Raw genomic sequence first — 24185 nt, forward strand, 5'->3', positions numbered from 1 at the left:
TGATCGCCGAGGGGACACTGAATAGTGCACGGTACATCCAAACCGTCATCGAACCCATCGTTCTACCATTCCTAGACCGGCAAGGTAACTTGCTGTTCCAACAGGACAATGCACGTCCGCATGTATCCCGTGCCACCCAACGTGCTCTAGAAGGTGTAAGTCAACTACCCTGGCCAGCAAGATCTCCGGATCTGTCCCCCATTGAGCATGTTTGGGACTGGATGAAGCGTCGTCTCGCGCGGTCTGCACGTCCAGCACGAACGCTGGTCCAACTGAGGCGCCAGGTGGAAATGGCATGGCAAGCCGTTCCACAGGACTACATCCAGCATCTCTACGATCGTCTCCATGGGAGAATAGCAGCCTGCATTGCTGCGAAAGGTGGATATACACTGTACTAGTGCCGACATTGTGCATGCTCTGTTGCCTGTGTCTATGTGCGTGTGGTTCTGTCAGTGTGATCATGTGATGTATCTGACCCCAGGAATGTGTCAATAAAGTTTCCCGTTCCTGGGACAATGAATTCACGGTGTTCTTATTTCAATTTCCAGGAGTGTATTTCACCCAATGAAGGATGCTCTCGGCGTAAAGCAGTACGTGGGTGACGAGGAGGTTATTAATTCAGCGAGACGTTGTCTCCGACGTCGACCAGTAGAAGGGCGTAAAAGTCCTCCCAGTAAGGTGGTGTAAGACCGTTGCATTGAACGTAGATTATGTTCAATAATTGGATTTTGTAGCCAAAAGAGTGGGGAATAACATGGTGTAATGGAATCCTGAGTAATGATAACTTGCTTTCAGAAAAGCGCACCTGCGCAGAAACGGCTGCGCATTCTTGCTCAAGTGCCGAAAACAGAAGAGGAAGTAGTGGAGGTTGACGCCGGGTCTAGAGCTAAGTTAACTATCTCGTTCTAAAGATTTTACATTGGGTTCAGTACAGGACTCAGAACAGCTGAATTCATTTCAAGAATTTTATGGTCTACATATCGTTCGTTTACAAATGATACTTAAGGATAGGGTACTTTTTCGGCCGGACGGAGTGGCCCTGCGGTTCTAGGCGCTGCAGTCTGGAGCCGGGCGACCGCTACGGTCGCAGGTTCGAATCCTGCCTCGGGCATGAATGTCTCTGATGTCCTTAGGTTAGTTGGGTTTAATTAGTTCTAAGTTCTAGGTGACTGATGACCTCAGAAGTTAAGTCGCATAGTGCTCAGAGCCATTTGAACCATTTGGTACACTTTCATGTTGATACAATCATCGTCTCTGAACTGTCAATCTACTATGCGCAGTAGAAAATGCTGTAGAATTTGTTCATCTCCTTCCGAATTTAGAGTTTTCTCAAGCGCAATATACGGACGACAACATAATGACGATAGTGCCCTTCAAACCACTGCAGCATTTCATTCGTAATTTAGTCTTGGTAAAACACATGATGGTAGGTATTGGCCGCGCGGGATTAGCCGAGAGGTCTGAGACGCTGCAGTCATGGACTGTGAGGCTGGTCCCGGCGGAGGTTCGAGTACTCCCTCAGGCATGGGTGTGTGTGTTTGTCCTTAGGATAATTTAGGTTACATACTGTGTAAGGTTAGGGACTGATGACCTTAGCAGTTAAGTCCCATAAGATAGCACACACATTTTTTTTTGGTAGATACTGTTCACCAGGGATTCGCCAAACCCAAAAACCTTCCTTTCCATCGGATTGCGGCAGTTTGTAATGTGATGTGCTGCACTACCTTTGAACGCCCATTGTGATGTAAGGGAAGGCATGAGGCAGACGATCACAAATGATTATACAGAAAAATAATGTAAAATTTCCTACAAGAATCCGCTGCAAGTATCGGACGTAGAAGGAAAGTGAAGGAAGTAGAAAAAGTTAGTACATGACAGTAACATTTCAGAATACAACCAATTTATGGAGAGGGTAGGAATATAGCGCACACCTTTCATGATGTTGTAGTAAACCACAAAAAAAAAAAAAAAAAAAAAAAAAAAAAAAAAAAAAAAAAAAAAAATGTCCCCACAATACTTGCACCTTAAGTATGTCAGATCATACATACCTCTTTTATTAAGCAGTATGTGAACCGGTACTTCGTTTTTGAGTTTCTGCTAAAGTCTTATTTCTTTGTTTATAGCAAAATCTTATATTTCCTTTTTTGCGTGTTCGAGATAAGACAGTTTCTTGTAAGATGAAAAGAGAAAGAAAAATACTTAACACACGCCTGTAATGTTCTAATCGCTATCTCGCTATGCTTTTGTTTTCCAGGTCTCTCATTTCCTCTATCTCAGGGCGGGAGGCGCCGTGACCGATAAGGGCCCGCGTTAGTATTCGCCTTTTGTTTCCCTGCATTTGTGATAAATGGCGGCGGTCGTTAAATTTGTCAGTGCCGACCGGCGCGGCGCGCGCATCGCCACCATTCCCAGGCCTGCTCAGCCCGGGGATAAATATGCTAAGCAGAGGCGCGGCCGGCGGGCATTAGCATTCGCTCGCATCTCGTTAGGCGGCGCCGGCAGTCTCGTCCCGCAGGCGTCTGTCCCTGCCGCTGCCTCTCCGCCCTGCCACTCTGCCGCTACAGTCTGCCATTTCCGTGACCCACTTCCTGGGCCGCTCGTGCCGTGCGGGGTTGGCGAGCTGCCCCTCGCTTCTCCACAAAATGCACCGCCTAGCGTGAGCGGCGGGTGTTTCTGTGATTAAGAGAGAAACACAACAAGACCTTATGGCTTAAGAGGACCTTTTATATTGGTATTTTATCAATAAGCAATATTTATGTTCGACATTACGGGGTTCTCGGAAAGTTATTTCATTCTTCAAGAACAAAGTTTCCCGAGATCGATAGCAATTATGTCTATTGTATGACCGGTTTCGACAGAGCTAAGTTGCTAACATCGGATTTTGTAACACTGTTAAATGTGCATGCTTGTTAAAACAGTGATAGACAGGTAGTGATGTTGCTTCAGATTGTAATAAAAAGTTGAAACGTCCTTGTTAGTTTCATTTCATGCCGCATTGAATAGCCATAGAAACAGGCATACCTGCTAATATCGTATAGGGCCCCTACGAGTACGCAAAAGTGTCGCAACACGACTTGTCAAGGTCTCGATTAATGATGAAGTAGTGCTGGAGGGAATTGATGCAATGAATCCTGCTGCGCTGTATATAAATCCGTGAGAATACGAGGGGGTGGAGATCTCTTCTGAACAACATGTTGGAAGGCATCGCAGATATGCTAAATAATGTTCAGGTCTAGACAATTTGATGGCCAGCGAAAGTGTTTAAACTCAGAAGAGTGTTCCTGGAGCCAATCTAGCAATTCTGGACGTGCGGATTGTTGCATTGTCCTACTGACATTGTCCAAGTCCGTCAGAATGTACAATCGAACCGAATGCAGGCGATCAGACACGATGTTTAAGTACGTGTCAGACTCCTATATAGACGTATCAACCCACATGAGTTCCAAAAGAAATCCGTTGGAATTCGATTACTCGATAAACAGTACAATTCTCAAGGCTGTCAATTCTACTAAGTACCTGGATGTTAAAATTACGAACAACTTCAGTTGGAAAGACCACATAGATAATATTGTGCGGAAGGCAAGCCAAAGGTTGCGTTTCATTGGCAGGACACTTAGAAGATGCAACAAGTCCACTAAGATACAGCTTACACTACACTCGTTCGTCCTCTGTTAGAATATTGCAGCGCGGTGTGGGGTCCTTATCAGGTGGGATTGACGGAGGACATCGAAAGGGTGCAAAAAAAGAGCAGCTCGTTTTGTATTATCACGTAATATGGGAGAGAGTGTGGCAGATATGATACGCGAGTTGGGATGGAAGTCATTAAAGCAAAGATGTTTTTCGTCGCGGTGAGATCTATTTACGAAATTTCAGTCGCCAACTTTCTCTTCCGAATGCGAAAATATTTAGTTGAGCCCAACCTACATAGGTAGGAATGGTCATCAAAATAAAATAAGAGAAATCAGAGCTCGAACAAAAAGGTTTAGGTGTTCGTTTTTCCCGCGCGCTGTTCGGGAGTGGAATGGTAGAGAGATGTGAATTGCAGAGTAATCATGTAGATGTAGATGTAGATGTACACGTCCCACACCATTAAGGAGCCTACATCAGCTTGAACATGCTGCTGACTTGTAGGGTCCATGAGTTCATGAACTCTCCATACCTATACATGTCCATTCCCTTGACACAATTTGAAACGAAGTTCGTCCGACCAGGCACATGTTTCCCGTTATCAACAGTCCATATCGGTGTTGACGGGCCCAGGCGAGGAGTACAGCTTTATGTTGTGCAGTCGTTAAGGATACCCGAGTCGGCCTTCGTCTCTGAAAGTTCATATTGATGATGTTCCTTTGAATGGTTAGCACACTGACACTTGGTTCAAATGGTTCAAATAGCTCTGAGCACTATGGGACTTAACAGCTGTGGTCATGAGTCCCCTAGAACTTAGAACTACTTAAACATAACTAACCTAAGGACATCACACACATCCATGCCCGAGGCAGGATTCGAACCTGCGACCGTAGCAGTCGCACGGTTCCGGACTACGCGCCTAGAACCGCAAGACCACCACGGCCGGAACTGACACTTGGCTCACTATTGAAATCTGCAGCAATTTGCAGAAAGGTTGCACTTGTGTCGCGTGGATTGATTCTCTTCGGTTGCCGTTAGTCCGTTCTCGCAGGATCTGTTTCCAGCGGCAGCGGTGTCGGAGGTTTGATGTCTTACCAGATTCCTGATATTCGCTGTACAGTACTGTAACGGTCGTAAGGGAAAATTCCCGCTGCATCCCCTCGGAGATGCTGTGTCCAATCACTGGTGCGTCGACTATAACACCGCATTCAAACTCACTTGAATCTCGAAACTTCCTGGCAGATTAAAACTGTGTGCCCGACCGAGACTCGAACTCGGGACCTTTGCCTTTCGCGGGCAAGTGCTCTACCATCTGAGCTACCGAAGCACGGCTCACGCCCGGTCCTCACAGCTTTACTTCTGCCAGTATCTCGTCTCCTACCTTCCAAACATTACAGAAGCTCTCCTGCGAAACTTGCAGAACTAGCACTCCTGAAAGAAAGGATACTGCGGAGACATGGCTTAGCCACAGCCTGGAGGATGTTTCCAGAATGCGATTTTCACTCTGCAGCGGAGTGTGCGCAGATATGAAACTTTCTGGCACATTAAAACTGTGTGCCCGACCGAGACTCGAACTCGGGACCTTTGCCTTTCGCGGGCAAGTGCTCTACCATCTGAGCTACCGAAGCACGACTCACGCCCGGTCCTCACAGCTTTACTTCTGCCAGTATCTCGTCTCCTACCTTCCAAACATTACAGAAGCTCTCCTGCGAAACTTGCAGAACTAGCACTCCTGAAAGAAAGGATACTGCGGAGACATGGCTTAGCCACAGCCTGGGGTAGGTTTCCAGAATGAGATTTTCACTCTGCAGCGGAGTGTGCGCTGATATGAAACTTCCTGGCCGATTAAAACTGTGTGCCCGACCGAGACTCGAACTCGGGACCTTTGCCTTTCGCGGGCAAGTGCTCTACCATCTGAGCTACCGAAAAAAGACTCACGCTCGGTCCTCACAGGTTTACTTCTGCCAGTATCTCGTCTCCTACCTTCCAAACTTTCAGGAGTGCTAGTTCTGCAAGGTTCGCAGGAGAGCTTCTGTAACGTTTGGAAGGTAGGAGACGAGATACTGGCAGAAGTAAAGCTGTGAGGACCGGGCGTGAGTCGTGCTTCGGTAGCTCAGATGGTAGAGCACTTGCCCGCGAAAGGCAAAGGTCCCGAGTTCGAGTCTCGGTCGGGCACACAGTTTTAATCTGCCAGGAAGTTTCATATCAGCGCACACTCCGCTGCAGTCTGAAAATCTCATTCTGGAAACATCCCCCAGGCTGTGGCTAAGCCATGTCTCCGCAGTATCCATTCTTTCAGGAGTGCTAGTTCTGCAAGGTTCGCAGGAGAGCTTCTGTAAAATTTGGAAGGTAGGAGACGAGATACTGGCAGAAGTAAAGCTGTGAGGACCGGCCGTGAGTCGTGCTTCGGTAGCTCAGATGGTAGAGCACTTGCCCGCGAAAGGCAAGGGTCCCGAGTTCGAGTCTCGGTCGGGCACACAGTTTTAATCTGCCAGGAAATTTCATATCAGCGCACACTCCGCTGCAGAGTGAAAATCTCATTCCCTTGAATCTTGATAAACTGCATTGTAGTAGCAGTAACCGATCTAAGAACTGCTCCAGAGTCTTGTTTTCTTATATAGGCGTTGCCGACCTCATTGCTGTATTCTGCTGGTTTACATATCTCTGTATTTGAATAAGCATGCCCTTACCAGTTTCTCGGGCACGTCCGAATATTTATCGTGTGTTGTTGATAGTTCCTCCTGGTTATATGGCCGTGGTCCATGGAATACTTCTATTCCTAACGTTTCATCCAATACTACGTTAGACATCCACAGAGGTATGTCTGGTTCTGTTGAGTCCTGCCGACTGACGAGTCGGGCGTCGGAGGGCTGCCTAAATACCGAGGAAAGTGGGCGTGGTCTAGCTTGCACTTTGTACAACAATACATTGGTAAGACTGATTCTTGTGTGAGGGATTCACGTCATTTTATTGAGAAAATTGAAGGTCTAACCTTGGCTTCTGAAGACATTTTGGTCAGTTTTTATATTGTATCTCTGTTTAGTATGATTCCGGTCAATGAAGTTATGGTTTACATAACGGAAGTTTTCCCTGAAGATTTGACCGTTCTGTTTAGACACTGTATCACATGTAATAAGTTTCAGTCGGATGAAGAGTTTTATGAGCAAGTGGATGGTGTTGCCATGGGTAACCCGTTGAGCCCTGCGATTGCCAATTTTTACATGGAGAAATTTGAACAATTATCGTTGAATAAAGCAAATAAGAAGCCATGTTGTTGGTATCGTTATGTAACGACACATTCGTGGTTTGGACACACGGTAAAAAAGCCTTACACGAATTTTTTGATTATCTTAATAGCATAAACCCTAAAATTCAGTTTACCATTGAAGTGGAAAAAGACCAGGCTATTTCGTTTCTCGATGTGTTGGTCATGAGACAGACCGATGGCAGTCTAAAACATAAAGTGTTTTGGAAAAGCACACATTCTGATAGATACTTACATAGGAACTCCAATCATCACCCACAACAAAAAAGAGGTCTACTCAAAAGTTTAGTGGACAGGGCAAAACGGATTTGTACGCCGGAACATCTGGATACGGAACTGATCTGAAACAGGCCTTCGAAGACTGCCTTTTCGTTTATCAACGCACCTCAGCACTCATTATAATCATAATATAACTGAGTTGGTTAATTAAATAAGAGGCGACGACAGATCATGGTTTACAGTTGCTTTGTAAATCTTTAATACGATGTGTTATATTAACAATTTATCTTAAACTGTGATGACTGTTTCTCAGGCAAACCCGTTACCTTTTGTAAAATTATTCTTAAAACATCCGACCTGGCTTTTCTGAAGGCCCTGTATTTGTAGATTTTCGTCAGATTATCTTATTCTTTTCGTTGAGGCCTAAGCTAGTGCTTGCTCTGAATTGTTTGATGTAGCAAGTCTACTCAAATTGTTTCCATATGCTCATTCCATATATTCACGTAGATCCTTTTATTAATATTAATACGTGTAGTTATCCTTACCAATTCAGTTATTAATTCAGTTCTTATATTACCAGCTCCCAGATTTAATGAAATAGGCTTTCGAATCAGAAAATTTTGTGGCACACGAAACTTACAGCAGACTGCAGAGCTCCACAGTGGCTAATTTCCTCCAATTTCTCTTTGCAAATCGCTTTACAGATAACCATTCACTCAGCAAAACTAGTTAAAGTGACAGGGAAACCAGCATGTCACAAATAAAATGACACACTATCAAAACATATAACATTTTGTGCTTATGTCTCAGAATAAAATAATCGTTTAACATCGCGATGGCGTTTTACTTTAATAGTGTACATAGCTGTAAAATTTCATCGAAGAGAGTGAAAAATAATCCTTTGATTTGAATTCAGTTGGTCATTGAGAAAATTATCTTTTTTTGGTGAATATGTGTCTGTAAATTTTCAGTTATATTTAATATCTTTCCTTTGGGTGCATTATGTAATTTTTTCATATTGCGTCGTATATCTATAGTTCTATGTTTCTTGTCCTGAGATGATCGTCAAATGTGTGCTTTAAATCTAGTAAAAATTATCTGCTTGTTGGCCCTATGTAAAATTCCTTATATGCACCACAATTCAGCCTGTATTCACTTGTCTTCGTATATTTATTGTCTTCTTCATCAGTTTCATGTATCAGTTTTAGCTTTAGCGTACTCTTCCTTTAAAAACAAAGCACTACATTGAAGGTATGAGTTTATGTGACCGGTTCCCTCTATGTGTCATGGGAACATAGTTCACACTCCGCCTATTACTACTTATATTATTATTTATTTCTTGTTATAACTACACTGTGATATGAAGCGATTAATGTATGTTTTGACATGAGCACAACATGTTATATGCGTTAATTGCTTGTTATTTTATTTCTAGCATGCTGATGATCCCTGTCACTTTATTTTTATTTATTTATTTATTTATTTACAATTTGATACAAAATCACCGATTGTAACAACCATGTATATCTAATGATGTTACAAGATCTGATTAATGACAGCGTAGACCTGTCGAAACTGGTCATAGTAATAAAAGGAACTATTAGTGATCTTGTAAAACTTGTTTCTTCGAGAATAATATAATTAACTTCATTGAGCAACCAGTAAAGGAAACCAAAGTAAAATTTTGTGTAGGAATTAAAGCCCAAGGTGAAGAAATAAAAAAATGGGGTCTGCCTATCACATTGTACATCCGTCATAGACAGGAAATCAGTTGGAAGAGCAGTTGAACCGAATGGGTAGTATCTTGAGAGGAGGATATAAGATGAACATCAGCCAAAACGAGAAAAGGATAATGGAATGTAGTCGAATTAAATTAGGAGATGGTAAGGGAATTAGATTACGAAATGAGACACGAGAAGTAATACATGAGTTTTGCTCCTGGGGCAACACATTGACTGACGATGGTCGAACTAGAGAGGATATAAAATGTAGACTGACAATATGAAGAAATGCGTTTCTGAATAAGAGAAATTTGATCAAATTACCATCCATTAGGAAAGTGGAAGGCGCTCCACGACAACGACATAACTTTCAAAACGGTAAAGAGCAACAGTCGGTCGTCGTTTCCTTTGTAACTGTATTAGAGCAGATACCGATTCTGACTACTAACTAATCATTATCAATGCAGTATTGTGGAGTTGTTATACACGCTATAGTACGTCTACACCTGTGTTTCATGCTCTTGTCCTTAATGAATTGTGACAAGAAATTCAAGAACAGATGTAGACGTACTAAACGATGTATAACAACTCCCGAATACATCAGGGGTTAGCACACAGGAATCGCATTCGGGAGGACGATAGTTCAATCCGATGTCCGGCCATCCTGATTTAGGTTTTCCGTGATTTCCCTAGATCGCTTTAGGCAAATGCCGGGATGGTTCCTTCGAAAGGGCACATCCGACTTCCTTCCTCATCCTTCCCTAATCCGATGAGACCGATGACCACACAGTTTGATATCTTCCCCCAAATCCACCCAACCCAACCCAAATACTGCACTGATAATGGCTAGTCACAAGCCGACACCTCAATCTGCTCTAATAAACCTAGAACGAAAGCAAAGGCTCATTGCTATTCTTTAACATTTTGAAAGTTTCGAAAGAGAAAGTTGTTGCCAACTAACATAGAATTAAGTGTCAAGAAGTCTTTTCTGAAAGTATTTGTATGGAGTGTAGCCATGTATGGAAGTTAAACAAGAACGATAAACAGTTAAGACAACAAGAGAAACGATTTTGAAACGTGATGCCACAGAAGAATGATGAAGATGAGTTGGGTAGATCTAGTAACTAATGTGGAGGTACTGGGGGGAGAAAAGGAGTCGACCGCACTGAACCGTGAATTTATTTTCAAAACCTTTTCTTAAGAATTTACTTTATTTTCTAGCGATTCGTCAAGAACATTAACTCAGTTTATCACACTATGTGAGCGTGGAAGTAGTTGCCCGTGGGTAACTGATGAAAACAAATTTCTTTCAACAAATGGAAATTTTTATTCCTAAAAACATTTTTTAGAAACAGATTTAAAATTATAATGAGAAAGCACCCTCTAAATATCAAGTTACAATTTATTCACAGGCAGAAAGAACAAATTTTTTACAGTATGAGCTTTCGGGCTGAGAACCTTGACGCTCCCTTTTGAGACGGCCGTAGTCACCACCGCTCACAACAACCTCTGAAAGACTACACTCGTGCAAATATGCAACACACCAGATTACTTTAAATTAAAAATTTTAACAACTCACACAAGCATATAAACTATGCACCCCGTAGGAAGCATGGAAAAGGTACAAAACACTAACATTAAAAGGTTAACCCGCCATCGAAGGTGCAACTTGATAAAAAAAAAATCTCTTACGGTGGAAGGGTGGCAACTTTATGTACTAAAATGAACATTTAAATAAAAACCCATGAAATGCAGTCTTACATAAAATATACAGGGTTAGCCAAACATGCTCTACATTACACATACACCGCCTCTCAAGATGATAGGCATGATAAAAACATATTTCAGGAATTCGGCCGTTAGACTTCAAGCAATAAATTCTTTAACACCGAATCCGACAAACATGACAGAGGGAGCTATTAACGTACGGCAGACCGACAGACAGACAGAAAGACCCTAACTGCCTGACAAATGCGGACGAGAGACAGACGAGCAAGCTGAGGACGAGAGACTGACCAAGAAAACAAGTAGAATTTAACAAGTAAATGAAACAACGTATCACGATTCACGTAACTTCTAATAAACTGTGGTGTCTGCCGAAGACATGGCGCAGCATCCCCCAAAACGCTCTCCCAAACCATGCGCAGCCAGCCACTTCAACGGACGCAGGACGGCGCCCCGATCTCCCGTCTCAAGGCGTCGCAGCTCGCACCGGCCGGACCGATGTCGTAGGTTGGCTCCTGTTGATCTCGCGTCGGCCGCGAAGCCAATACCCCTCGCTATACGGTGCTGCCCACTGGACTGACGTGGCGACCTCACATGCGCCGACGCTCAAGACGGACAAGTCATCTTGTGTCCCAGTGCGCGACCGACCAACCGATCGATCGATCCAACCGTCAATGACCATTGCCTGAACAAACTTGAGCAGACTGGCAGCCTTACACATACTAGGACACTGATTGCCCCACACTGACCCGGCTGACCAACTGACCCTGTCTACCGCCTAGCGAGCTCCTTGCGCCGCTTAAATGCACGTGAATAGGCTACCTTTCCCCTTTCACACCAGAGGGTGACACCAAAGCTGCGATTGCCACAGCGGTTTCACCGCCAGAAACGGATGGCGACTGCTTCACACTACGCTTTGCGGCGCGCTCTTCAAATGAGCAGATTTACCACGACTCAGGCACAACCTGACTAGAAGAAGGGATCGGTTGGCAGGACGTAGTTTAAAACATCTAAGCATCAGAAATTTAGTGCTGGAGGAACGTGTTTGGGGTAAAAATTGTAGAAGAAGAGCAAGAGATGAATACTGTAAGCAGATTGAGATGGGTGTAGGTTTCACTAGCAGATGAAGAGGCTTGCGCAGGATACAGCAACATGGCGATCTGTATCAAACCAGTCTCCAGACTGAAGACCACAACAACGTTAAGCCATGAAGACATGACTGAAAGGTAGAAGGAATAATTAATTTTTCTCGGAAGTATCCGAACACCCCGTAAGTAGTGCGGAATGGACCTCTGTGTATTAGGTCAAGCTCCCCCACTGGTTTAAATGAGACGGGTAACATTGTGTTATCAGAAGAGAAGCGGCAGCAGAAGACTGTGCCGGTCTGGGAAGCTCAGAAACTTCGAACGTGGACTAGTCGCTAATTTTGACGTCAGTAACAAATCCATCGGTGTATTTCAACCTTCCTAATGCTGGCAATAACCACTGGTGGTGATGTGATTTTGAAGTTGAAACGCCGGCCGCGGTGGCCGTGCGGTTCTAGGTGCTGCAGTCCGTATCCGCGAGACTGCTACGGTCGCAGGTTCGAATCCTGCCTCGGACATGGATGTGTGTGATATCCTTAGGTTAGTTAGGTTCAAGTAGTTCTAAGTTATAGGGGACTGATGACCTAAGATGTTAAGTCCCATAGCGCTCAGAACCATTTGAACCATTTTTTTTAACTTGAAACCTGAAGGAACAATTACAACTAAACGAAAATCTAACAGGCCTCATGTACTGATAGACAGAACCTTTCGACCGTTGTAGAGGGTATTTATAAAATCACCGCATGAAATCAACGCAAGGAATCACTCGTGGGTTCCGAAGAGCTTGCAGCACTCCAGCTACCATAGTTACTACGTGAGTGGAGTTAAAAAGAGAAGGGTATGGTGGTCGAACATTCTCGTGAACCACACATTTCTGCACTGAATTGTAAGTGACGCTTGTGGTGGTGTAAAGAGTTATACCAATGAACTGTCGTTGACGAGAACAGATTCATTTGGATTGATGATTCACGACATACGCTATGGTGATCCAAGGTTTTAGTTTGGGAAATGCCTGGAGGACGTTACCTCTTATCAACTGTAATACAAACAGTGAAGTACAGAGGAGGTGCTGGTGTGGTGTGAGGGGATTTTTATCATTATCGTGAGGCCTACTTATCGCTCTTCAGAGAAAACGATGTGCGGAACGATATGGAGATATTTTACAGCCTAGTGTACTGCGTACTGCGTATCAGCATGACAACGTAACCTCTCATAAAGCATCACTTGTAAGCCAGTGATTTTTAGACAATTACATCCGGGAAACGCACTGGCCTACCATTAATCTCGACTGGAACCCAACATAATGCCTTTGCAATGAGAATGTCAACTTCGTTCCTGGCCCCATCATTCAATACAACTGCCATCTCTGTTTTTGGCACTTAAGCAAAAGTCTGCTGCCATTCCTGTAGAGTATTTAGACACTTTACCAAAAGTGCCCCCAGCAGAGTTGAAGCTGTCATAAATGTGAATGTTGTACATACACCATATTAAAGTCCACTAGATACTTTTTACCATTTATTGTATAAAAATGAGGTGTGCCTTGGAATCCAACCAGCGGAAAACACTTTAGTAAGCGAAGAGGAAGTAGATGAATCGTAGACGAGATCGGTCACACTGTGAGAAGCATTTGAAAGAGCACTGAGTAACATTAGCCGCAATAACCACTGCAGTAGACGACATTCGTTTCGAATAAATGAGCTGCTATGCGGAGGCAGCCAACATACAACGATTCCCATTCGTAGGCAAGATATATGAAACATTCCAAATATACTCAGATTTCAAGAACAATGTAATAACCTAAAAAGGCAATGCTGACAAGTGTGAACGCTAGCAAACCATCAGTTTAACAAGTCATTGTTTGCAAAATAGTGAGAGTAAATATACACAGAGAAATGCTAGGACTTATAGTAGCTGCCCTCCGAGAAAGTTAGTGTGAGTTCCGGGGAAACGTAAACTAAAGCGAACCAATACTGACCCTATCACGTACCTTAAAGGATTTACTAAAGAAATTCTATACTAAAAAAAAAAAAAGTCGTGTGACTAGGGCCTCCCGTAGGGTAGACAGTTCGTCGTGTGCAAGTCTTTAGATTTGACGCCACTTCGGCGACTTGCTCGTCGATGGGGACGAAATGATGATGATTAGGGCAACACAACACCGAGTCTCTGAGTGGAGAAAATCTCCGACCCAGCCGGGAATCGAACCCGGGCTGACCACTCAGCTACCAGGGGCGGACAAATTCAATACTGACCGTATGACTTAATAAAATGCAGTAAAGCAAACCCACATTTATAAGATCTGATGAAAGATACAAAGATTGATTGCACTGACAGGGATATCCTCCTTCTAAGCTAGCAGGAACAATACACAGGAAACAAAAGATAATCTCCGACTTATAAGCGCAGTCTTGCTTCTCTACATCAGTGAAAGAATAAGGAAGGTAAGTAGTGACTAACAAGGAACTGAGACAGGATACCATCCTACCCTTAATGTTATTCTGTCAGCTATACACTGAGTTAGCTACGAAGGACAGCAAGGTGAAATCTGGAATGGGTATTCAAGTTCATAGCGAAAAAAACAAATTTTGCTGTTTGCCGATGACAATGTAATTCTGTAAGGGACCGCGAAGGACTTTGAGGACCAGAGGAACGGAAAGGATGGAGGTATACAGTTACCTTAAAATTAGGATATAAGATGAACATCAGCAGAAGAAATGAAAACTTAATTAAGTGAATTTTAATTAATGTTGGTGAGGCTAAGAGAATTAGGGACCCGCCAGGTTAGCCGAGAGCGCTAATGCGCTGCTTCCTGGACTCGGTTAGGAGTGCCGGTCACAGATAGAATCCGCCCAGGGGATTAACGACGAGGGCCGGTGTGCTGGCCAGCCTGGATGTGGTTTTTAGGTGGTTTTCCACATCCCTGTAGGTGAATACCAGGCTGGTCCCCACGTCCCGCCTCAGTTACACGACTCGCAGACATTTGAATCACATTCGCACTACTTCATGATTTACACTAGAATCAGGCAGGTGGGGTAATCTAATTCCATCCTGGGGAGTATGGGGTGGTGGTAGGACGAGCAGCCATCTTCCCCTTAAAAAATTAACCATGTCAAATCCGTAATCAATTCTGGAGACCTTGCGCACGATGTGGAACAAAGGCAGTAACCAAAGAAGATGCTAAGAGCATTAGGTTAGAAAAGAGGAAACTAAAAGTATAGTGTGAGTTTTGCTACTCGTTGAGCTGTAGTAGAAATTATTTAAAGTGCAGAATACAACTGTGAGAAAATCGATTCCGATTGATAGAAATATAGAAAGAGATCATATAAATTTAAAGATTTAACACTGTTTTCCTGAAAGGTTTCGTGTGGAGTGCAGGCTTTTATAGAAATGAAATATGGATGGCAATCTCTTCAGACAAGACGACTATTTAAACTTCAGAAATGTGGAGCTAGAGAAGAGTTCTGCAGATTATTTGGTTAGTTTGTACAAATTACGAAGAGTCACTGAATATAAATGGGTCGAAAAAACTTTTACCACGTCTGTATGAAGGATCTGATTTATTGGACACATTATAATGCATCAAGGAATTCTCAGTTTGGTAATGCTTGAAAACATAGGGGGAGAGCGAATGTAAACGTTGTAAACGGAGACCAAGTTTTCGAAAGGATGAGAATAGCAGAAGTTAGGTGGAGACGAAGGGATCTGCACAAATTACACTACCGTAAAAATCTACATCAAACCAGTCTTAAAAACGTTAAAACATAATGAGTATCACTGTGATCGGTAGGGGACATATAAACAAAAGCGAGCTGGAAAGCACTATTTATGAAGTATACCACTAAAGTAAGTGTTGCATAGTGTCGAGCGTGCTTGTGAAATTAGCATCACAAGATAATTGTTATTCTGCTTCAAAATTACATAATTCTTACTTGCATTGCAGTCATGCAAAAACCAGCATGATAATATACATTTGAATGGCGAATTAAGTGAATTTCAATCACAGGATAACATCTCGCCACTGCATCGTAATCAGGAAGGCTACACTGCTATAATGTTCTCTATCTCATCAAGGTAAGTCCCCAGCCAAGATGTCTCGCCGCACTGTAATGGAAAAATGTTGCCTTTTGATCAAGAATAATCTTAGAGAGGAGCTTTACTTATAACTGAAGCTCCTCAGACATAAAAACCCTAATGGTGCTTTCTGTACTGCTCGCTCTCTTTCCCTTTCATCGTCGTGTACATATGCATCGACTTTCAGTAACGCACCTTTTCACACCATAAGAAAGTTCAGCTTTGTAATTCGTTAAAGCATGCCTAGAGTCTCTTCCCCTTTGCACAACAGTTGGTTATGTCGCTCCTTCGTCAAAGAATTCCAGGAGAGACCGTACCGCAATAGACCCAGCAGCTGAAGTAGATGAGTGCATTCAGAGATAAAAGTTCTTTACAGATTACTGATACAGAATAAGCTGAACTGAAGCAAATCGGGAAAAATAATATTATAAAGAGCAATGTTCAGTTATTACTGAAATAATTTTACACGTAGTCATGAGAATACAAAATTTGAGATTGCGTCATTTGTTCCTGGGCAATCTTCTATGTCACTCCTCTTCTCCACCACCCCTATAGGTGGTAGCTGTTCCTTACCTGAACAGAGACGTTCACAGGCGCGAGAACAACCCATGAAAGCTTCACTGTAATCATAGGAATGCAATAAAATAGCTTAAAGAGAACAAACAAATATTCAGTTTTATGTGTTACAGGAAATGCTAAGGGTGTAAAAGATGGGTTCTGATGATAATATTTGGAGTGAAACTTGTGTTCAGTAGGAAATGTATTTGTTTTGAATAGAAAAAGGAAATAATAAAATATGTCAACATTAATATGGTAGACAACTGTTAAAACTGATGCCGAAATGGGACAAAGAGTCAAAACATTTACTGTCTTCAAACCTTTATCTGATTTATAGGCAGACAGATGATTAGTGATAATACCAATATTGATGGTCCATAGAATCGTAAATTTTACAACGTAACTAGGCGAATCTACATCTACATCAACATTATACTCCGCAAGCCACCCAACGGTGTGTGGCGGAGGGCACTTTACGTGCCACGGTCATTACCTCCCTTTTCTGTTCCAGTCGTGTATGGTTCACAGGAAGAACGACTGTCTGAAAGCCTCCGTACGCGCTCGAATCTCTTTAATTTTACATTTGTGATCTCCTCGGGAGGTATAAGTAGGGGGAAGCAATATATTCGATACCTCATCCAGAAACGCACCCTCTCGAAACCTGGCGAGCAACCTACACCGCGATGCAGAGCGCCTCTCTTGCAGATTCTGCCACTTGAGTTTGCTAAACATCTCCGTAACGCTATCACGGTTACCAAATAAACCTGTGACGAAACGAGCCGCTCTTCTTTGGATCTTCTCTATCTCCTCCGTCAACCCACACTGATGAGCAATACTCAAGTATAGGTCGAACGAGTGTTTCGCAAGCCACCTCCTTTGTTGATGGGCTACATTGTCTAAGGACACTCCCAATGAATCTCAATCTGGCACCCGCCTTACCAACAATTAATTTATATGATCATTCCACTTCAAATCGTTCCTCACGCATACTCCCAGATATTTTACAGAAGTAACTGCTACCAATGTTTGTTCCGCTATCATATAATCATACAATAAAGGATCCTTCTTTCTATGTATTCGCAATATATTACATTTGTCTATGTTAAGGGTGAGTTGCCACTCCCTGCACCAAGTGCCTATCCGCTGCAGATCTTCCTGCATTTCGCTACGATTTTCTAACGCTGCAACTTCTCTGTATACTACAGCATCATCCGCGAAAAGCCGCATGGAACTTCCGACACTATCTACTGGGTCATTTATATATATTGTGAAAAACAATGGTCCCATAACACTCCCCTGTGGCACGCCAAAGGTTACTTTAACGTGTGTAGAGGTCTCCCCATTGATAACAACATGCTGTGTTCTGTTTACTAAAAACTCTTCAATCCAGCCACACAGCTGGTCTGAGATTCCGTAGGCTCTTACTTCGTTTATTAGGCGACAGTGCGGAATTGTATCGAACGCCTTCCGGAAGTCAAGGAAAATAGCATCTACCTGGGAGCCTGTGTCTAATATTTTCTGGGTCACATGAACAAATAAAGCGAGCTGGGTCTCACTCAATCGCTGTTTCCGGAATCCATGTTGATTCCTACAGAGTAGATTCTGGGTTTCCAAAAACGACATGATACGCGAGCTAAAAACATGTTCTAAAATTCTACAACATATCGACGTCAGAAATATAGGTCTATAGTTTTGCGCATCTGCTCGACGACCCTTCTTGAAGACTGGGACTACCTGTGCTCTTTTCCAATCATTTGAAACCTTCCGTTCCTCTAGAGACTTGCGGTACACGGCTGTTAGAAGGGGGGCAAGTTCTTCCGCGTACTCTGTGTAGAATCGAACTGGTATCCCGTCAGGTCCAGTGGACTTTCCTCTGTTGAGTGATTCCAGTTGCTTTTCTATTCCTTGGACACTTATTTCGATGTCAGCCATTTTTTCGTTTGTGCGAGGATTTACAGAAGGAACTGCAGTGCGCTCTTCCTTTGTGAAACAGCTTTGGAAAAAGGTGTTTAGTATTTCAGCTTTACGCGTGTCATCCTCTGTTTCAATGCCATCATCATCCCGGAGCGTCTGGATATGCTGTTTCGAGCCACTTACTGATTAAACGTAAGACCAGAACTTCCTAGGATTTTCTGTCAAGTCGGTACATAGAATTTTACTTTCGAATTCACTGAACGCTTCACGCATAGCCCTTCTTACGCTAACTTTGACATCGTTTAGGTTCTGTTTGTCTGAGAGGTTTTGGCTGCCTTTAATCTTGGAGTGAAGCTCTCATTGCTTTCGCAGTAGTTTCCTAACTTTGTTGTTGAACCATGGTGGGTTTTTCCCATCCCTCACAGTTTTACTCGGCATTTACCTGTCTAAAACGCATTTTACGATTGCCTTGAACTTTTTCCATAAACACTCAACATTGTTAGTGTCGGAACAGAAATTTTCGTTTTGATCTGTTAGGTAGTCTGAAATCTGCCTTCTATTACTCTTTCTTAACAGATAAACCTTCCTCCCTTTTTTTATGTTCCTATTAACTTCCATATTCAGGGATGCTGCAACGGCCTTGTGATCACTGATTCCCTGTTCGGCACTTACAGAGTCGAGAAGTTCGGGTCTGTTTGTTATCAGTAGGTCCAAGATGTTATCTCCACGAGTCGGTTCTCTGTTTAATTGCTCCAGGTAATTTTCGGATAGTGCACTCAGTATAATGTCACTCGATGCTCTGTCCCTACCACTCGTCCTAAACATTTGAGTGTCCCAGTCTATATCTGGTAAATTGAAATCTCCACCTAAAACTATAACATGCTGAGAAAATTTATGTGAAATGTATTCCAAATTTTCTCTCAGTTGTTCTGCCACTAATGCTGCTGAGTAAGGATTTCGGTAAAAGGAGCCAACTATTAATCTAGCTCGCCTGTTGAGTGTAACCTCCACCCATAATAATTCACAGGAGCTATCCACTTCTACTTCACTACAGGATAAACTACTACTAACAGCGACAAAAACGCCACCACCAGTTGCATGCAATCTATCCTTTCTAAACACTGTCTGTGCCTTTGTAAAAATTTCGGCAGAAGTTATCTCTGGCTTCAGCCAGCTTTCTGTACCGATAACGATTTCAACTTCGGTGCTTTGTATCAGCGCTTGAAGTTCCGGTACTTTACCAATGCAGCTTCGACAGTTTACAATTACAATACCGATTGCTGCTTGGCCCCCGCATGTCCTGACTTTGCCCCGCACCCTTTGAGGCTGCTGCCCTTTCTGTACTTGCCCGAGGCCATCTAACCTAAAAAACCGCCCAGTCCACGCCACACAACCCCTGCTACCCGTGTAGCCGCTTGCTGCGTGTAGTGGACTCCTGACCTATCCAGCGGAACCCGAAACCCCACCACCCTATGGCGCAAGTCGAGGAATCTGCAGCCCACACGGTCAAAGAACCGTCTCAGCCTCTGATTCAGACCCTGTGATGATGTGATGTGAAAATTTTAGAAGTACTACCGATAGAAACGAGAGAACCTGCCAGGTTTGAAGATGCTTATAGTGACAGAAAAATCATTTATGGTAGCATGTGAGATTAAGACACAGGAAAAGGTTAATTTCATTTTTATCACTTTTGCTATCATCTTAACGATGTTCAGTGTTTAAATGTAGGATATTAATGAGATTGTTGGCTAGTTTTAAGCATTTTACCACATTCATTTTTTAAAAAAAAGTTGTGTTAAAATATGAATGGGACATGTAATCGTTCTATGGAGGCTTTATAAAAGTTTTTTATTCCAAATTTTATTTTAATCATTACAATCGGCAATTAATGTCAAAACATTCAAACAGCACGTCCATCTGAACATAAACTTGTAGATATATTTGTATATACATAGTGTTTAAATGAGGTTGTAATAGGTGTCTAGGGGTGACTCATCCTGTCATGGAGGACACCATTTGTTACAAAGCACGGTGTTTCAAAGCAGTTGCAACAAGCGTCTAGGGGTGACTCACCACATCATGGAAGACACCATTTCTTACAGACAACGCATTCTCTGACAATTCCCACCGATACTACGCATCCTGTAGTGTTTGGCACATGTGGCACGCCGAAATCTCAGCAAAGCAGCAGCTGTATTAATCAGCAGCCATGTCAATCTACATACAAGTAATGTCACTCATCTAAGTAGATCGATTTGCTGATGGGATGAGTATGATAGTAAATAAAATAAAGGAGTACCAGCAAAAAGATAATAACTATATTTTTAATAGTGACAATTACTTCTGTTTATGTGTAATGTAGCTTTGATAAATATCCACTCAGTTCTACGTGTATAACAATGTTAGGTGGAAGAACATCGAAAGACACATGTGCTAAGGAATGGTTCAGTTACGTTAGTGCTACTATTAAAGGAAATTTCTATTGAAAATCATATATCGTAAATATTACTGCACATAAAGCTGTAAAGCACGGGTTCTGTGATAAATTTATCAAACATCTGATTTATGTAGGCTGTTAGAATTAATTTTCCAAATGAGTTTTATCTTCTTGAGTTTCTACATTTCTAACGATGATATTTATAGAAGTAAACATAGGTAATGATTATTTGCAGTATCTTTGATCCCTAAGAATCATCCAAGAATACAGATAATCTAATATGCAGTCTATCATTAATTATTATTCAGAACGTTATTGATTAATGAAACCCACATCATAATGACCATTTCAAAATTATTCAGGACTTACTGAAGCTGACTGCAAGTGTCAAGCCAACCAACTAAATTTCTATCCAACACAAATGTGAATCAAATGCCTATGTAACAACTGAATCACCTATTTGTAAAAATGAACAACTCATGATTGATAAAGTACTCAGAAGAAAAAAAAATCCACATCAATAGTTCAGTAATGTAAAGCAGAATTTCTTTCTGACATCTAAAACGGTCCTTTTCTGGAATTTTTAAGACTAATATTAGCTTCTTTGAAAAGAATATTTGTTACTGATTTTATGATTTATGTGAACTGAAGTTTTTCGCTAAGAGCATCAAGTAAGGACACAAACTCTATGGAACTTACGGGAATTACATAAAAATAAGAATCTATAATTAGTGAATGACCATGGTTAGAGAGCCAAAATGTCATATAAACAATGTGCGTATTTCCTGTCAATAATATTAGACCAAAAGACGTTTTATTAATGTATGTAATTTCGCTGTGAAGTACATTTAAATGACGATCAAGTAACTTGATGTAAGTCAATATTTTTGAAACTGACTCACTGAATATTAATAATAGTTTTACATCTAAGTTCAGATATCTGTCCTAAGGTCACAACCACAAAAATACAAAACCTGCTACTACTGATGATTGGCTACTTGTTTCCAAAATTGTTTTAAATACAAATAAAAATGAATACAGTAAATGTTCGATAAGATGACTGGCTACGTGTTGACAAAACTGTCAGCTGTTTATACAAAAATTAATATAAAACTTATTTCAAAAGATGACTGGTCCTTCATTTACTAATTCGGTGGGGCGTGTCATCAGCTTGTTATAAAGAAAATGATCCAGTCGATTTGCAATATACACTGAATAACCAAAGAAACTGGTACACCTGCCTAATATCGGGTTGGGCTAGGAAGCATGCAGAAGCGCCGCAGTAGGACGTGGTATGGACTCGACTAATGTCTGAAGTAATGGTAGAGGGAATTGACAACATCCAGAAGGGCTGTCCATAAATTCATAAGAGTACGAGTGGGTGAAAATCTCATCTGAAGAGCACGTTCCAGAACATCGCAAATATGCTTAACAATGTCCATGCTGGGGCGTTTTGTGGTCAGTGGAAGTTTTTAAACTCAGGAGAGTGTTCCTGGAACAATTCTGGACGTGTGAGGTGTCGCATTCTCCTGCTCCAACTGCCCAAGTCGGTCAGAATGCACAATGGCTATGAATGAACGCAGGTGATCAGACAGGACGCTTACGTACATGTCATCTTCAGAGTCGTACCTAGAAGTGTCAGGGGTCCCATACCATTCCAACTGCACAAGCCCCACACCATTACAGAGCCTCCACAAATTTTGAACAATTCTCTGCTGACATGCAGTGTCTGTGGATTCCTGAGGTTGTCTCCATACCCGTACATGTCCATCTGCTCGATACAATTTGAAATGAGACTCATCCGACAAAGCAACACGTTTACAGTCATCAACAGCCCAATGTCGGCGCTGACGAGCCCAGGCGAGGCGTGAAGCTTTGTCTCGTGCAGTCGTGAAGAGTACACGAGTGGGCCTTCGGCTCCGGAAGCCTACGTCGATAACGTTTCTTTGAACGGTTCGCACGCTGACACTTGTTGATGATCCAGCACTGAAATCTGCAATTCTCGGAAGGGTTGCACTCCTATCACGTTGAAAGATTGCCCCTGAACTTGCAGGATCTTTTTGCGGCCGCAGAGATGTCTGAGCTTTGATGTTTTTCTGGATTCATGATATTCATGGTATACAAGTGAAATGGTCGCACGGGATAATCCCCACTTCATCGCTCCCTCGGAGATGCTGTATCCCACAGCTCCTGCGCCGTATACAACACCACGTTTCAACTCACTTAAATCTTGATAACCTGCCATTGCTGGAGCAATAACCGACCTAACAACTGCGACAGACACTTGTTGTCTTATACAGGCGTTGCATATCGCAGCGCCGTATTGTACCTGTTTGCTTATCTCTGTATTTGAATACGGATGTCTATGCTGTTTCAAAAAATGGCTCTGAGCACTATGAAACTCAACTGCTGAGGTCATCAGTCCCCTAGAACTTAGAACTACTTAAACCTAACTAACCTAAGGACATCACACACATCCATGCCCGAGGCAGGATTCGAACCTGCGACCGTAGCGGTCGCGCGGTTCCGTTCTGTAGCGCCTAGAACCGCTCGGCCACTTCGGCCGGCTATGCTGTTTCTTTGGCGCTTCAGCGAACTTAAGAAATCTCTCAGTACCATCTGCCTACTTGTTTGTGGGAACTTTCGCATCATAAGCTCCTGTGTGAGATACCAAAATCTTGTAAATGGGAAAATATGTCCTTTTCATGTTGTGGCGATTTTTATCTTCTGCAATATGCCTTTAAGTTAAACAAATGATTAAGCTTAAGGTTGGCTACGTTAACTTTGTTACCTAAACATTCCATCACAGCTCAGTGAAAGCCTTTGTGTTATACAAACATAGGGAAATACAGAACTAAACCATTCTAAAAGGAATCATGTTGCCTTTCCTTCGTTTTCTTGTACTTTCAGCATTATTTTTAACTTTCAAACTCTGAGACACTCATCTTAATACCACTGTTTAGTAGGTAATAGAAGTTTAAGACAAAATTCACCACTTCGTTTAGGACTACCATACGTTTATTTCTAACACATGATGGCGCTTGAGTAGTTCCCTATTAGAATAAATTTCAGATTTCACTTCAATCTCTATAAGTAGTGAGGCAATGATGGCATGCTGTTGCAGCTTTAATTGATTCGTCTATGTCTCAAACAACCGAAACCGACAACATTTGCATTTTCAGTTTTTGTTTTGTTATACCCACTTACTTATAAGTGATTCAATTCATAAATATTTTTGCCTTGGTTTGCTCCAGTCGTTTAAGGCGAATACCGAAAAGGTAGCTTTGTACACGATTTAGTAGATTTTCTAGTTATTCCTGTTCCATTATGATTCCATGCTCCATCTCTTATGAAATCCTCCCGAAGGTGTATTAGCTCCAATTTTATTTCTATTCATCTAACTGCTGACCTTGGCTATGAGGATTACGGCGTGCTTGTACATTTAGAGAGTACAGTTGTGCCATTGTGCATGAAAAACTCTTCGGTTGCGGGAGCTATATTCTAATCTTCCTACCATCGGAGACTGCAAGAAAAGCACTGTTGAATGTTGCACCACTGCTAGAAGC

This window comes from Schistocerca nitens, chromosome 6 (genome assembly GCF_023898315.1).
Source record: "Schistocerca nitens isolate TAMUIC-IGC-003100 chromosome 6, iqSchNite1.1, whole genome shotgun sequence".
Classification (NCBI taxonomy): Eukaryota; Metazoa; Arthropoda; class Insecta; order Orthoptera; family Acrididae; genus Schistocerca; species Schistocerca nitens.